We start from the raw sequence: 5,252 nt of genomic DNA on the forward strand, positions 1-5,252 counted from the left end.
GCTCATCGCCTCGACTTTTGCTTGTAGATAGTCCTCGTTTGTGGACTAAGAAACAGAACTACTCGTGGGAGCACTTTCACTTTTTGTATTCTTCATGCAAAATCTTTCTTTTCCTCCTGAATTCTTTCGCTAGCTCCTTTGTTTCGTTATATCATCTCTTTTTGCTGTTTCATGCTTTCTTGTTCAGTGTTTTTGTTCGATAAAAATAGATGATATAGTCAGGTAGTTTTCAGCCCCAGTTATTTTAGGTAATTGTTAGACTACTATGGCATTTTATGTTAGTGCCGGTTTGGACATTGTGGAAGCATAAATGAATCAATGTGTGAAATTTGAAATTGGAAATAAACTGGACAACCTTTTGCAAGCTATCGATGGTTGGGTTAGATCTGATAGACTTAAGCTGGTTCTTCCTCCCCCAATTGGATAAATTTGATCCAATACCTACTTGCGGGGTCAAATTCACCTCTGATAGACATTTCTTGAAGAGATGCTTCATTTGTTATCCTTAGAAGTGCGACCTTAAAATCTTCTTTAACTGAAATTATCATCTATATAGTAATCAGCCCCAAAAAAAGATGCAGAACCATTCCTTGGTTTGGAGCTTTGATTGTAATATCAATTTAATTAACATTAAGCTGAAATGGAAAATGCTAAATCATGAAGGCTGATTGGCATGCAGGCCAACTGTTGTAGATTAGCTAACTGATCGGTCATCTTATTGCGGACAAGTTGATCAGCCAAGTATTGGGAGATGCAGTTTAATGTAAGCATACACAATTTTGAAGTACACATTACAAACACAGATGAATCAGCGGATTCATTGAGACGAAGCTGCACCACATCATCGAGTGATCACATGAAATTGTCAAGGTTGGTTCAAAAATTAGAAGTGAGGCAAATATCCTACATACACCTCAAATGAACACAGTGGATCATATTACATTTAGATGAATAGAAGTTTAATACATATAATTACTAAAATGAATACAATAAAGCTATCTTGTCGTGAAGTTCTTATTAAAGCTATCTTGTTACATTTGCACCAAACTGTTCTATCTTCAAAAAAACTTGTAGTAAATGCCATCAATCACCTGCGCAAAATATTAAAATTAACATGTGTAAGGCATTCTCTTTGTAAATAAATGAGAATATTTCTTTCAATAAATGAAGCAACGAAATCAGAAATTGCTCCAAAATATAAAGCGGTTCAGTTACAACAAAATCGATGAATCAGAAATTGCTCCAAAATAGCATTTGAATGTAGAAAGTCCAAGCAGGTTCTCACTGTAGCACAGGGACTTGGAGCTCTCTACACCTCAATTGGTTGGACTGGTAATCATCGACGAACAGAGCAGTTTCTACTCCCATTTCATAATTCTAGATATTAAAATTCTGCATTAAATAAGTTGATGTAATTTAAGTAGTGAAGTAAAAAACATATCGAGGCTCAGTAATTATCAGCTTTATCAATCATGAATTATCAGAAGCAGAACTGGCATTTGAAGCTGTTTAATTTTCCTCACACCCGTCCTTTGGAAGTCTCATAAAAATCATCTTATCTCATAAAAATCATCTCGAATGCCATCTAAATTTCACGCAATCTACATCTGAATCTGCTTCATCCACATCTTACTATCACCAAATACATTTCCAATTACATCCTCCATTGACACACATGAGCAAAAAGATCCCCGAACCACACATTTACAGGATCTTACCTAAAACCCTAGAACTCCAAAATCCACACCATTCGAAATGCACCAAATCACACGTTCCGAGATCTAAACTAGTCCACAAATTGGTTAACAACAAGAAGCAATCCATTGCCACAAAGAACCAAGAATTTGATGTCAAACGAATCGACAAGGATGACGAAAACAACAACAAGAACAAGCAGATCCGAGATGCTTACCTTCGAGATCTTCCCGAGAACGGCGTCAGGGATCGAAGGTGCCGGAACCGCCGCAGTTGGAGAACTAAATCCTCAGATCGTTGCCCGGGATTGATCCTCACAGGGCCGAGGGAGCGCACCGCGTCCGAGAGCGATCGTGTAGCGCGCGGCCTGGAAAGCCTGGAAGGCGTCGGCGCGGAAGGCGTCGGCGCGTCCGGGATCGAGTAGCGCTGCGGCCCGGACGGCGTCGGCGCGGACCACCACCGTAGAGAAGGGAAAAGAGGAAGAGAAATGGAGGGAGAAAATGAAAAAAAAAAGAAGAAAGAATGGTTTGGGAACCAGAGAGGGAGAAAGAGAGAGAGAGAGAGAGGGGGTTGTCAGAGAGAGAAGAGACAGAGAGAGAGAGAGAGGGTGGGTTGCCAGAGGGTAAAAAGAGAGGGGGCTTCACGTGTAGAGAGAGGAGAGAGAGGAACGGCGTTATCTGGCTGTCCATCTAGTTCACCCCTTAAGTGCGCGCGGATCTCGAGGCGAACCCGATCCAACGGTGAAAAAATGCCAAGCACAAGAGCTCCTGTGCTTTTAAAAGCACAGGAGCTCTACTCTATATATATATATGTAAATAGCATCAAAAGAGCTTGATCAATATCATGAAGAACTAAAGAAATTTAGCCATGACGAAATTATCTTGGATCTTTGATGGCAATATGAAAATTGAAATCGTGCAAGGAGATCAGCACCTTTTTCCACCTTGTTTAATATTAAAAAGGTGGGGGGCATTTGTTGAAGCATAAAAAAAAGGAAGAAGAAGAAGAAAAAAAAAANATGTATTTGATGATTTATGATGCTAATGTATAGAACAGAAATGGAAAGAATGTAATGTTTATTTTGAGCAAGTGTGATGTAAAAAGAAATGATGAAAAGACTATAAAGAATTATGAATGTAAATGGATACATGTTTGTGATCAAAATGAATCATAGTACTAGTTGAATGCATAGTTTCCTATCTTTCACTCGTGGCTATTGCTTACCCTCGTGTAAGCCGTTTTTGTATGTTTCCGCTTGTGCTTTCCTTATACTCAAAATGTACATGTGATAAGCCTTGGGTGGACAGGGGTGTTGAAGCATAAAAAAAAGGAAGAAGAAGAAGAAAAAAAAAAAGGAGAAAGAAAAAAGGCAGAAGGAGAGAAAATTGAATAATGGTGTATGAGATGATCCATGCACTAGGTGCATGGAGAAATTTGAGTTCAAATTTTGAACCTGGTGCATAGGTTAATCCATGCACCAGGTGCATAGATTACGAAAAGTGGGATGTTCTCGTAGGCATGAATGGGTATTACAAATAGCAAATTAGTCCTTTCCCTTTCATATATTTGCAAGATGCTCCTTCAAACATATAATATCCTATTATTTTAACTAAGGTATAATATAAATAAATGGGAAGGACTAATGTGCAATTTCATACCCATGATCTTATATCGTAACTTTCCATCTCTCCCATACGCACGCACCATACGCACGTTCTCTAGGACAGTTACGACTAGTCCCATAAATATCTCTCAATGAGAAAAGAAAAGACAGTTTTTTTGAACCTTCAAACTTATTCCTAAAAAAAATCCATCCCATCCCACTGTCTACGAAAGAAAAAGAGAAAGGTAAAAAAAAAAATATTTTTCTCTTCTCCATTAATGCCACAATCAAAGCTCTCTCTCTCTCTCCTAAATAAAAAAAAGAAAAAAAAAAAGAAGAAAAAAGAAAAGAGAAAAGAGAAGTAAAAGATCTCTTTCTCTCTCTCTGTGTGAAATCAGCACCCACCACAGCCTCTCCGCCCCGTCATCAGATCCGACACCAACCTCGTCCTCCTCCGCCATGGATGAGCTCATCGTGGTGGAGCGGCAACCCCATGGATCCACGGTGGCCGTGGTCACCATCAACCGCCCGGGAGCGCTTAACTCGCTCACGCCCCCCATGATGGTCGCGCTCGCAGGCCCGTTTCGCCGCCTCGACGCCGACGACACCGTGGCCGCCGTGGTCCTCACCGGGCGCGACCGTGCCTTCTGCTCCGGCGTCGACCTGACCACCGTCGAGGACGTCTTCAAGGGCGACATTAAGGACCCCGCCGCCGACCCCGTCGCCGCTATGGTTGCGTGCCGCAAGCTCATCGTCAGCGCCATCGCCGGATTCACCGTCACCGCCGGGTTCGAGATTGCCCTCGCCTGCGACCTGCTCGTCGCGGGCCGCGACGCCGAGTTCGTCGACCCCTACGCTGCCGAGACCACTGCTCCTCGCCGACCTCCGTCGCTCCTCACCGACCCCTGCGCCCGAGGCCGCGTCGCTCCTCGCCGACCCCTGCGCCCGAGGCCGCCCGCCTTCTTGCCGACCCTTACGCCGCTGAGGCCGTCGCGCCGAGGCCACCCGCTCCGAGGCCGCCCGCTCCTCGCCGACCTCTGCACCGCCGAGGCCGCCCGCTCCGAGGCCGCCTGCTCCTCGCCGACCTCCGCTCGCTCCTCGCCGACCCCTGCGCCGCCAAAGCCGCCTGCTTCTTCGCCGAGCGCTTCGTCGCCTTCGCCTGCGTCGAGGGCTTCTTCTCCGGCTCCTGCTGAGCCATCTTCTGGCTCAAGAAGCGTGGCCTCATGCCCGGGCTCACCTTCTCCAACAAGCTCATCTCCCGCGACGAGGGCCTCCACTGCGACTTCGCCTGCCTCCTCTACTCCCTCCTCCGCTCCGCAGCGGCGCGCGACCCGCGCACGCTCGACGAGATCCTGAGCGCCGCCGACGCCGATCCCTTCAACAGCAAGCTCTTTGTCCACGGCCTTGGGTGGGAAACCACCTCCGAGGGGCTCCGCGCCGCGTTCGCCCGATACGGCGAGATCAAGGATTATCGCGTCGGCTTCGTCCAATTCCGTCACCGGAGCTCGGCGAGCCGCGCCCTCCGCGAACCCCAAAGGCTCATCGACAACTGCATGACCGCGTGCCAGCTTGCCTCCACCAAACTCACCCCCGCATTGAACCAACTCGTCATCGCTCACCAGGTGTTCGATCTGTGGCCACAACGAGCCGTGGCGTCGGTCCAGGCTGTGGCGCTCAAGGCGGAGCACGCGTAGGCGGTGGACGCGCTGCAGAATGCGCCGCAATTGGTGTGCGACGGCGGGCGGCCTGTGGACGCCAATAGCGAGCTCTTGGCTGGCGGCACTTTCGTTGACACCTGCCAGGACTCGTTCGACGAGTTCCTGGACGTCGACGGTTCGCACCTCGCAAACGTCCAGCAGGCTCGCCAGTAACAACATCAGCCTCGCCGCTTACAAGGCAGCCTAGGATGTTGCTCTGACGGAGTTGGCGCCGACGAATCATGCCTACCAATTGT

The 5,252-nt window shown here is 47.1% G+C and overlaps 1 long non-coding RNA gene across 1 annotated transcript; it reads right to left on the minus strand.

Annotated features, from left to right (window-relative positions):
- Positions 1 to 791: 791 nt before the first annotated feature.
- LOC109704292 lies at positions 792 to 2,234 on the minus strand. Its single transcript, XR_002214272.1, has 2 exons — positions 1,913 to 2,234; positions 792 to 1,091 (listed from the first exon to the last, which is right to left on the minus strand). It is a non-coding gene; the product is annotated as an uncharacterized LOC109704292 (long non-coding RNA).
- Positions 2,235 to 5,252: the final 3,018 nt, after the last annotated feature.

This window comes from Ananas comosus, unplaced genomic scaffold (genome assembly GCF_001540865.1).
Source record: "Ananas comosus cultivar F153 unplaced genomic scaffold, ASM154086v1, whole genome shotgun sequence".
NCBI lineage: Eukaryota > Viridiplantae > Streptophyta > Magnoliopsida > Poales > Bromeliaceae > Ananas > Ananas comosus.